Source organism: Benincasa hispida, chromosome 3, assembly GCF_009727055.1.
Source record: "Benincasa hispida cultivar B227 chromosome 3, ASM972705v1, whole genome shotgun sequence".
NCBI lineage: Eukaryota > Viridiplantae > Streptophyta > Magnoliopsida > Cucurbitales > Cucurbitaceae > Benincasa > Benincasa hispida.
This window is the reverse complement of record NC_052351.1, coordinates 65,923,078-65,935,764: the sequence shown is the minus strand read 5'-3', so window position 1 is coordinate 65,935,764 and position 12,687 is coordinate 65,923,078. Positions and strand designations below refer to the sequence as shown.

The window sequence follows — 12,687 nt, the reverse complement described above, 5'->3', positions numbered from 1 at the left end:
CTTGATGTTCGGCCACCATTTTCACGGCCAACACTTAGCCAATTTTTTTTTTCTTGCTAGGCTAACTTAAAAACACTTGAGAGCCAAGTTTCCAGTACTTAAGCATTTTCCTTCTTCATTTCCTTATCCTTTACCCATTTCCCTACAGTTCCACATTAACTCAAATATTAAACCTCTCATTTTATCAACAATAAACATATTTAAATAGGGAAGGGTTTAGGTTTCATAGTTCCTTTGACAGATGGACTCCATGTCTGAAAGGTAACAACTCTTATAATTTTACATCTTATATCTAGACAACATCTTGTCTATATATGATGCTAGCGACAGGGTTAACATTCTGTTCTTGTGATTTCGAATGATTTGGATTCCAAGTACATACTGAGCCTCTCCCAAAACTTTCATTTGGAATTGAGTTGCTAACCATCGCTTAATGTCAGTTAGGAATCCTACATCATTCCCAATGAGTAGAATATCATCTACATAGTACACCAGGAAGGCTACAGTGGTTTCGACAATTTTCTTGTAGACACAAGGTTCGCCATTACTCTGTTCAAATCCATAAAATTTGATCACAGTGTCAAATCTTATATTCCATGATCTAGATTCTTGTTTTAACCCATAAATGGATCGTTTAATCCTGCAAATCTTTTGCTCTTGACCCTGTTCAATAAATACTCTCTTCAAGATTTTCATTTAGAAAGGTTGTCTTAACATCCATTTTCCAAATTTTATAATAAGAAAATATGGCAATAGACAAGAGTATTCTAATCGAGTTTAGCATGGTAACAAAGGAGAAGGTTTCTTCATAGTCCACCCCCTCTCTTTGGATATAACCCCTTTCCACCAGCCGAACCTTAAAGGTTTGTACCTTACCGGCTTGATCTCGTTTCCTTTTATAGATCTATTTACAACCAATAAGCTTTACCCCATCCAGCTAATGTACAAGTTCCTAGACCGAATTGAAGTACATGGACTCTATGTCGAGGTCCATGACTTTGATCTACTAATTTTAGTCTACATCATTCATTGCCTGTTCATAGGTCAATGGATCCTTAATGACATCATCGGGTATGACGACTTGAGTTTCTGATAAACCCAATGTAACAATCAGGTTGATGGAACACCCTCCCACTATGTTGAGGCACTCTCAACTCTTGAGAAGGATATGACTGACCAGAATTACCAGTTTCATAAACAACTCTTGTTGAAGGACTGGCCTGTTCAATAACTCTTGTGGATTTTTCTGTAGCTTCTTTGGAAATTTCGCTCAATACTAGTTTACTGTGAGGTTGATGATCTCTCATGTGGTATTCCTCTAAGAATGTAGCGTTTTTCGATATAAATACTTTGTTATCTTGAGGATCATAAAACAAATGGATGCGTTTTTATATATGCGATGGTTAAATGCTCTGTGATGTCTTCAAGAAGCATTGTTTTACTTAATTAAATCCAAGTGTCAATCTAACTAGGTGCCTGGTGAGTCCAAGGTCGAATATAGGGATTGCTTACTATTGATGTGATGACACTATTGTTTCGATCTCGATGTTAATATGTTGTTAAATAAAGGTGATGAGTTTATGTTACTAAATGTTGAAATGAAAGATGATGAATGTGTTGGAAACCACAATCTTAATGGAAGCAACTTATGTAATGCGATGGGGTTTTCCAAGGATGAATTAGGGTTGAGGCACATATTCACTAACATTGCCTAAGTAAATCCTGAAGGAAACACAAACCTCTGGTAAAGTCTCATAGGAGATCACCACCTCTGGTGAATCTTGAAGGAAACACGAATCTCTGGTGAATCCTAGAGGAAACTCGAAACCTCTGGTGAAATCCTAAAGGAAATTATCACCTCTGGTGAATCCTGAAGGAAACACAAACATCTGGTGAATTTTGAAGAAAACACAAATCTCTGGTGAAATCTCGAAGGAGATCAGCACCTTTAGTGGGTATCTAATTATGGGTAGGGATAACTACATATCATCATGCTTAGTATTCATCCAGCAAATAAGAACAACAAATTAACTTAGTTCATGCTGGAACTCATAACATGTTTCAAAATATAATCAAGGTCAACCTATTTATCCTTACGCATCTCAATGTAAGCAGTTTTAAAATCCTAAAAATTAATTTTAAACTTATCGCCTGATACATAGGCGGTTCCAGTAGTTAGATTACTTATGTCAAATTTAAGCCTAAATATTGTTCTCCCAAGAAAATAGTTGATGATAAAATAAAGAGTGTGAATTAGAACCTACAACATAAAAAAACCCAAATTTAATTTATTCTTTAAAGCTCAAATTCCATCCACCAATTTATGGAATTAACCTCAAATAATTTACCCAAAGCAAACTTGATCAACAGCCACTTCCAAGATTTAAGTCCCAAATCTCCACCGAACTACATCAAAATAACCTTTCATTCCAACCTTCAAAATTATCATAAAGCCAAGAATTTAAACCCATACCCATTGGGTAATCAAAACAAGTCTAAGAAATCACCGAAACCTTACCCAAAATCCAGCGGAACCCAAAAGCACGATAGATAATCTGTAGAACACGTGAACCGACTGCAAAATAGGGCGAACGATAGCGATTTGAACGAGGTGAAACGACCATCCACTGTCGTGAGGCAGCACTGAACAATGCCGATCTGAGGCATTTGCTTGACATGACTGGAAGTACGCGACGTGAGGCGCTGGCGGCGTGTGAAGCTAATCGTGGGTCAGCGTGAAACAACGACAACCGGGTATTTGGTTGAGAAGAATCTTTGACACGACGGCGAGCAAAGATGAGTTGCGACGAATTGAGTGGCGGCCGACGTTCGTGGGTTTAGAGTGAGGGAAAGAGAAAATGGAGCTAGGAAGGGGTTCACGAATGAGATTAAGAGAAATTTCCTTTTCTTAATTAAATATTTTTTTTTTTGTTTTTTTCTTTAGCAACATTTATATATAAATATATTTGTAATAATCCAAAATCCTTTTCTTTTCCTTCTCTTATTTCAAAATCCCATTTCCTTTATAAATATATATTTCCTTTTAAAATTTCAAATCCAATTTAAATTTCTTTAGAAATCCAAATCTCTTAAAAGTTCTTTTTGGGAGACCTCAAAGACGTTAAAATCCAATTTAAATTTCTTTTGGAAACCTCAAAGTCCTGTTTTAGCTTTGAGAGTTGTCTCTGAAGGACTTTGAGGTCCCATGAGGAAATGAGGATTGATCCCAATTTTTCAATTTCACAAATAACAAAAATTATAATAATTATATGTATTTTCAATAAAATTTACAACATGTAATAATCAAGAAGAAGAATTTAGGGTTTAACCACATTTACCCTTGAAGCCAATAATTCTTCATGATCTCCTCTCCACGGACGCTCACGAATGAAAAACATAAATAGGCACCACCACAAGGTTTTCCTCTGTATTCTTCTTAAGGGTTGAGAATTAGCAAGAGGTGTGGGCTTTACTAATTTTTTTGGGAGAGGGTGAGGATTTGAGAGGAGAGGAATTTTTCTACAGGAGCAATTATGTTGGGAGAATATCACAGACAACTTCACTGTGATCTCTTCTGTGAAGAAGATGAAAAAACGTCAAAACTCAATTCTCAATTACCACGATCGTTTGAAAGTATTAAGGGGAGGGAAGTTGTAACTCCCTCCCTTTAACCTAAATTAAATTAAATAAATAAAATATATATAATAACTAACTTATTATATATAACTATATGTTATGTCAAACTTAACACATAACCTATAATTTACATTATATCAAATATAATATACTCCATAGTTTCAATACTCTCAATAATTCATGGTATTTAATATAAATCTATTTATATTAAATTTAATTATATGAATCTCATCCGTATAATTAGTATTTAAATCATATTCAAATATTTAATTTATCTCAAACTAAACTTTATATTATAATGTATCAAATACATAAAAATAATTATATCACATATAATTAATTTAAAATAATTATATCATATATAATTAATTCCCACAATTAATTTGAATAATTCAAATTAATCCAAAATTAGTTCTCAACAATCATTGTTGAGCTACAGAGGGGACCTTATGAACTTGTAGATTGAAACTTCAATCTTTTAATTAAATTATCTAACATTCATTAATTGTCTGTCACTCCATTAAAGACCGACAATTGCACTCTTCGCATTACAAATATATTTTTGTGTCCATTGGATATAACCAGTAAATAGTGCGTTGACATTTCATAAATTACTTGTAAGTACAGTTGGAAAAAAATTACCATTTTGCCCTTGTAGTTAAATCTAATTTCTTAAGTACAATTGATCCCTCTAATGAACATTAATCTAGTCCAACTATGACCAAACCCCTCTCGAACCAAGAGAGGGTGTGGCACTACATTTTTTAAGCTCCGAATCAGCCCTCAAGAGAGAAAATTATCTACTTATCTCAACATTAGGGAAGGAGTGAATTCTCTATTGTGTAGTTGTGTTCCCAACTCCCCGATTAGACGAATCCCCAAAATGGTAGGCTTATTGAGTCGATGATTTGGCCATTCTCACCCATGCAAATCAAAGGACTGCCTTTATAGGTAGGAGTTCATAACTCACTCAAGATTCAGATCATGTTACCGATGGTCATCTTAGTGAAATGTAAGTATATTATTAATGGTGTTATATAATGAGATTATTCATTTGATGGTCTAGTCTTATACAAACCCTTTTGTATAGAACACCCCCCTCACATGTCTTTAAATGAATACTCAGTACCAGATCATTTGTAGCACTTTACAACAATTGTAACATTTATAAAGCGGGTCATATTTGTAGTGTCACCAGGATAAGGTAACTAACCTTATCCATCTACTATAGACCATTTAGGTTATCACTTAAATATGATCCACTTGTATGTCTCTACATACATGTTTAAGCTACAGAAGATAACCTCAAATGTTAGTTTATTGGTTTTGTGGGTTAATGCTACTAAATGTCGAATAAAATTCTTCAAAATTTATTAAATAAATAAATCGTTTGTATATTACAATTACGAACTACAAGACCCATGAGATTTAGGGCATCAACTCCAACAATCTCTCACTTGTCCTAAAGCTAGTGGGGTGTACATCATAAAAGTCTTACTAATATTAAAGTACACAACACAAGAGACTAAGGCATAAAACGCACCCAGTACAAAATCTCCCACTTGCCCTAGACTAGATGTGGCATGTTCCGTAGCCCATACTCTGCAGGTGACCCTCAAACATCCTTTAACCGTGAGGGACTTTGTAAACAGATCAAGACCGTTGTGTGCCAAAGCTATCTATGTGATGATCACGTCCCCTCGATGCACAATCTCTCGAATGTGATGATACTTTCGCTCTATGTGCTTCCCGTGTTTGTGACTCTTAGGCTCTCGGGAATTGGCGACAACACCACTATTATCACAATAAAGAGTGATGGGCTTTGACATGTCTAAAACCACTTCCAGATCAATAAAAAATTTCCTAATCCACATAACTTCCTTAGCAGCTTCACAAGCTTCTACATACTCAGCCTCTATAGTGGAGTCAGTAATGCACCTTTGCTTGGTGCTCCTCCAAACTATTGCCCCTCCATTAAAAGTGAACACTGATCCTGATATGGATTTCCTAGAATCCTTATCAATCTAGAAATCAGAGTCCATATATCCTATCAGGATCAAATCCTTAGAACTATACACGAGCATGTAGTCTTGCGTTCTCCGAAGATACTTAAGAGTGTTCTTAACGACGATTCAATGATCAAATCTTAGATTAGACTGATATCTGTTGACTATCCCTAATGCATAGCAGATGTTAGGTCTAGTAAATAACATCCATACATCAGGCTACCAACAACTGATGCATAGAGGATTCTTGTCAAGCTTATGCACGCATGTAGTAGTGTCTTGGAAGTATAGTAGAAAATCGGGTCGTTACATTCCTACTCGAACAAATCCCCAAAATGGTAGGTTTATTGAGTCAGCTAACATGGCCACTCTCATCCATATAAATCAAAGGATTGCCCTCATAAACAGAAGTTCACAACTCACTCAGGATTAAGAATAAGTCATCTATGGTCATCCTAGTGAAATGTAAGTCTCTTCTAGTAACCGTGTTATATAGAGAGACTATTCATTTGTTGGATTTTATGTCCTAAAACTCGTAGTTTGTAATATCATATTCTTGTTCAATAAAGCTGTTATTGAAAATCATTAGTAAATTTAAATTCTATATTCATGAATCCAATAAACTAAGGATCTGAGGCTATTAAGTTTAAGTTTGAACTTTATGTAGTGACATAAATGTGGATTAAGTTTAAATATATAGCCAAAATGACTTATAGTATATGAATAAGTTTGGGCGCCTTATTCTAGGGATACTATGGATGTGGCCCATTTTGTAGTTAGTACAAATGATGTGATCCTAAACCATTCATGTGGAGACATTAAAATGGGGGCATCCTATGTAAAGAGTTTACATAAGACTGAACCATCACTTTTTACAATCTAAATGTCGTTTAATGTATAAAACTGACTATTTCGTTAATTGATGACCTAGGTAACTTAATCTTAATCCTGAGCTAACTATGAACTTCTGTTCACTCGAAATTATCCTTAGATCTGCATAGGTGAGGGCAACTCATTATTGCTGGCCCAATAAGCCTCCCATTTCAGTGGTAAGATTAGATGGATAGCTGGGAACATAGGGTGCAAGATAGAATTCACTCCTACCCGTTATAGGGATAGTAGATAAGTTGTTCCCTTTAGTATTGAATCCAGGTCATGAACAAGGGGTCCCACCCTCTCCTTGGCCCCAGAGGGGTTTGGTTTATAGGTTGGACCTTAAACCAATTGTTCATTAGAGGATCAGTGGAACTTAAGGAATAAAATGTAATCTCGGGGATAAAACGATTTTTATGACCTAACCGAGACTACGAACAACCTGTGAAGGATTAGCTTACTAATCATGGTTATATCATATGGACACAAATATATCTAGAGTAAGGGGAGTGCAACTACGGGACTATAGTAGAATGACCCGTGAGTTAACGAATGTTGATTAGCTCCATCTAAAGAGTTTAGCCAGCTAATCTTGGATCGTTGGAGCCGATCATCTATAGGTCCATTAGGTTCCCCTATTATCTCATATGGAATAAATTTAGAACAGTATGATAGAATAATTCGAATTGTTCGAATTAGATGAAGAGTGAGAAACCGACAAGTATATGTGATATAGTGGTCGATTTTTCAGTTTAGAGTTACAACTTTAATATTTAAATGGGAATATCAAGAATATGAATACGTTCATATTCGGAAGCTCGGAAAGAATGGAAATGGTCAAAGATGTAAAAAGTCAACGAGTTGACTTTTGACTTTGAAAGTCAAACTTTGACCGACCTTATATTCAAATGTGATTTGAATTTCGAGAAAATGAATGCGGATTCATGCTCGGGAGGTCAAAATTAGTCAAAACGGAAAAACTCATAAAAAGTCAAAATGTTGACTTTTAGGTCAAAGTTTGACATTGACAAAATGACTATTTTGCCCTTTGACTAAAGTTAGTGGGAAAATCCAAACTTTTGTTGGATAATTCCACTAACAAGATAGTGGGTTAGGTGTTAGGTTATAGTGGAGACATCAAACCTACTTAGATAGTGGATTTTGAGGTGTTGGGTTTTTATGAATTTGTTTCATGGAATTTTGCATGACTTTTTTCTACAAATTTGGGCTTTCAATCTGGAAATATGACTTTTGACATTTTGCCAAAATTGGCTTCAAATTTGGGCTGGAAAAAATCACTATTTTTGAGAAAAATTCAAAACACAAACCCAACCAAAAAATCCATCTTCTATTTCCATCTCTTTCTCTCTCTCGGGTTCTTCATCCATCGGGTCCCACAACCCGGTTCTGAGTCCAGAGGATAGTAGGTCAGCTCTAGTGATTGTTCGGTTCGTGTTCGAGCGGAGATAGAAGAGTTTCAGAAGCTTCAAAGGTAATATTTCAAAAAAACCCTAATTAATTAATTTAGGTTTGTATGTTTAATTTGTGCAATTAGAGTAAAATTGATTCTCATTTCCGCTGTGCATGCCATTTTTCCATCAATTTCGTGGTCTGGTCTTATACAAACTCTTTGTATAGAATGTCCCCGCTCACATGTTTCCACATGAACGATCAAGATCAGATGATTTGTAGTACTTGACAATAATTGTAACAACTACAAAGTGAGTCATATTCGTAGTGTTACCAGGATAAGGTATCTAGCTTTATCCATCCACTGCAAACCATTTAGGTTATTACTTAAACATGATCCACCTGTATGTCAACTACATACATATTTTAAGTTTCATAAAATAACCTTGGATCTTAGTTTATTAGATTGAATTAATGCAATCTAAATGTTAATAAAATACCTCTTATTTTATTAAATATATAATTTATTTTTACAAACTACAAGATATATGAGATTTAAGACACCAAATCCAACACATTCTCTAGTCCATCAAATTGGCGCCATTGCTAGAAATGCCAATTTATTTTTCGTCTAGTTAAGTTTCTAGTTAGAGTTTTCTTTTGCTTTTGATTTGTATTTTTTTCTTGTGTCAAGTAAATCATGGTGAGCAAAGTGCGCAATATGTATTGTGTTGAGCTTAAGGAGAGCTCAACAAGGAGAAGAAGCAAGGAAAATGTTTTAGCTCAGAAGTATGCTTGGTGAACTTGTTTCTTTCGTTTGATTGTTGACTAAAGTGCAAAGTGCAATGGCAAGGAAGCTCGATGCCTAAGAGTCACGCCTTGAGGAGTCACCCTAGTCATTGGGAGCCTAGGCCTTGCACGTATCCTAGATGGACCGTTCACTCCTATGTTAATTCCTATGCATAACCATAATACTACCATTATCCTGCCATCCCCTACGAAGTCCTCCTAGATGGACCGCTTATCCCTATGACAACAACTATAAATTTGTAATTTGGGAAAGAGAGGACCTGCAAAAAAAAAAAAAAAAAAAAAAAGCTATGATGCAAAAGTCAGAGATGAGAATTGGAGAATAAAAAAGAAGTCATACGTTTAAATTACCTCATATGAAGCTATAATAATGTATTTATAGGAGATTTGATCTATGGTGTATCTTAATCCTAATAGGATTAGGATATAAGTTTCTTAATCCCAGATAAGATAAAATTAAATATTATATTTGTTGGAGATTATACCCTAAATCTCGTGGTTTGTGATGTATAAACGAAATTAATTTATTTAATAAAATAAGGAGCTATTTGACATTTAGAATTATGTAACTCAATCCAATAAATAAGATCCGAGGTTATTTAGTGTAACTTAAACATGCATGTGGTTAACATACATATGGATCATATTTAAGTAATAACCTAAATGGTTTGTAGTATATGGATGAGGTTGGGTGCCTTATTCTGGTGACACTACGAATACGACCCACTTTGTAATTATTATAATTTTTGTGAAGTGTTACAAATGATTTGATCCTAATCGTTCATTTGGAGACATGTGATTGGGGGTATCCTATACAAAGAGTTTGTATAAGACCGGGCCGCGAAATGATTAGTTTGTTTTTATAACATTGTTACTTGAAGAAATTAACATTTCAATAAGATGGCCATAGGTGACTCGACCTTAAACTTTATTGAGTTGTGAACTCCTATCTATGAGGGTAATCATTTGATCTGTGTGGGTGAGAGTGATCAGATTCACCGACTCAATAAACGTACCATTTTGGAGATTTGTTCAAGTAGGGAGCTAGGAACACAACTACACAGGAAGAAATTCACTTTTTCTTGTCCTGAGAAAAAGTAAATAAATTGCTCTCTTAAGAGCTAATTCTGGGTCTTGAACAATTAGGCACCTCACCCTTTCAATCTCTCTCTTAAGGTAGAGTTGAGAGGCTATGACTTTCCCTTTCGATTTCTTTTCCCTTAATGGCAATTTTCTGATAATCTCCATGTTGTATTATCTTCATCAACAAATATAAAATTCCCAAGCCAAGACTTCACAAATGGGTAGACTTTTGAGATCAAATGGTAAAATATTTGTTAAATATCAACTTTCTTTGAATATATTTCTATAGTTGGTGCGACATAGATTTCTCAGAATGTTCCATGTAAACAGTTAAATGTTGCAGATGCTTATGTTGTCATGAAAAACCCCAATCCATATTGTGCATATATTAAACCACTTGTAGGAATTTACAAGTGTAGAAGCTAGAGAACCTTATTCTTTTAACAAATTCTTGGTTTTTTTTTTTTTTTTTTTTTTTTTTTTTTTTTTAAATACATCATGTGATGACATAAGTGAACCAGTGTATCTCAACTGGGTTGACATACATTTAGCAACCTCATCATATCTCACTTCCAATCACTCATTAATATTACAAAAAGTATAGAGAGGAAGATGATCTCTTTGGCTTTTGATCCCATATATTGTATCTGAAGAAGAATTTGTTGTTCATGATAGTTGTTATCTAGGAGCAGTAGTCGTCATTATTATGAAGAGCTTGACGAAGATATATGTGCCCATAGGAGAAAAACTCGTGCTGTCGTTATTACTGTCCAAGGAATGTCTGTGCTGCAGTGTTCGCCGGAGACTAAGGAAAAAGAGAGTTTCCTTCTTCAATATGAGTGGGTCAGATTTGAAAATTTCTTAACAAGCGGTGGAGATCCGGTCGATGAACAGAGAACGAACCTACACAACGTTTGAAGATGGATCTGAAAAGAGAACAGATCGCGTCTCGTGGATCTACAATGCACAGACCAAGAAAACAACATTGGTGAGCGGACAACGCATAGCTGTAGATTGAAAGTCTCCAAGGACGGTGAAAGGTGGTGATCTGTAGTTCACAAATCTGAACGGACGGATTGGGCAACGCATGATGGTGATATGAACGAATTTGGACGGGCAGATGGTTCTGGTATATGTAGCGTACGGGTATAAAATCAAATCTGATTTGGTTGGCAATCGATGACGAGCATGACACGACAAAATTTGAAACATTAGCGGATGAATGGCAGATTTGGGAATCGGCGGTGAAATCCATATAACTTCACGAACTGGTGGAACAGAACAGGGAAGCCACGACAAGCAACCATGAACAGATCTTCGTGATGAGTGACGGCGGATCGAGCGACGACATCTATGGACGAGCGAGACTGAGCGATGGACGACGACAACATTTGCCGGTGCGGCTACAGATGACCGATAGAGAGTGAGAACGCACGAAAGAGAGCTCAATCTAAAACCTTTATCGAACTACTGTGGCGTGCGTCGATGTCCGACGAGTGGCAGATGAATGACAGATGTGTGGCGGTCAACTGCAACGATGAGGAGCAACGGCTAGACTAACCCATTGATTAGAGTTAGAGAGAGAAATGGAACTTACGGTCTGCATGTTGACCGCCGGCAGCGGCACGGCCTGAGATGAGGCAAAGGCGCGATGACGGCAACTGGTTCTGAGTGGCGGTGTCACTAGTGCTGTTGTTGTTCGCCGGAGATCTGTGCACCCGATGGATAAAAGCCAAGAGGTTTGCGGCTACCTCCATCACGAAGGAGGGAGGAGTGGGAGGCAAAAAGATGGATTATTTTTTCCTTTTTTTTCCCCCTTTTTTTCCTTTTAACTAAATCCCCAATTTCATAAAGTCTTTTCCCATTGATATGATTTGAACTTCTTCTTCTTGGATTAGAGACATGAAGATCTAATTCGTCTATTTTTTTTCTTCGATTTTAGAAATGGAGATCTGATTCACCCATGACTTCCATCATCAAGACTTCTTTCTTAACCGGATCATGACAATTAAATCACTATAATCTTGATTCTTGATTTTATATTAGCAAATCACTCACGTACCCACAAATAATGTCAAGTGTTGATATCAAATTTATTACATAAAAAAATACACCTGACCTTTACGTGACAATAATTATAAATTTATAATTTGGAGAGGACTTGTAAAACAAAGAAAAATAACCTTAATGCCAGAGTCAAAGTTGAGAGTTGTAGAATAAAGAAGTCAGAGATTTGTTGTATTTATAGGAGATTTAATCTAGGATTTATCTTAACCCTACTAAAATTAGAATACAAGTTTCCTAATCCGAGAGAAGCTAGAATCAAATGTTATACCTAATTTTTTGTCCGGCCAAAATTCACTCATCAATAGTGTTTTACTTTCATTCATCTCCAAACACTTCTTGTACTTTTTCAAGTCCATATTAATATAAGTTATTTCATTATTTACATTTTGTGTTCTTAATTTTCTATTTTTCTGGATTCAAATACGTGCATATCCTGAGAATAGAATAAAAACTCTTCTTCTGACCCTTTACTTTTCTCAACACTTAGTATTCATTTGCTTTTATTTATTTTGTTGCTGGTTAAATAAACATGATCACCTAGGTTACCATATAACGTTGAGTTTAATATTGAAACAGTTAGATAATATATGTTTGTCATACAAACAATATAGGAAAAAAGTCTAGACATAAGATCTCGTTTGATTCATAAAAATAGGGTAATGACTATAAAATCACTAGAATGATAAAGTAAACATGCATAAAGCGGAAACAAACATAATCATTAAGCACTCTAATTATACTTAATTTGAGTTCAAAGCATGCTAGAAACAGTTTTTCACAAAAGAGGGTTTCTAGAATTTAT

The 12,687-nt window shown here is 35.4% G+C and overlaps 1 long non-coding RNA gene across 1 annotated transcript; it reads right to left on the bottom strand.

Annotated features, from left to right (window-relative positions):
• Positions 1-2,268: 2,268 nt before the first annotated feature.
• On the bottom strand, positions 2,269-2,909 carry LOC120074367. The gene is made up of 2 exons (XR_005480967.1): positions 2,519-2,909; positions 2,269-2,434 (listed from the first exon to the last, which is right to left on the bottom strand). It is a non-coding gene; the product is annotated as an uncharacterized LOC120074367 (long non-coding RNA).
• Between the last annotated feature and the right edge of the window lie 9,778 nt (positions 2,910-12,687).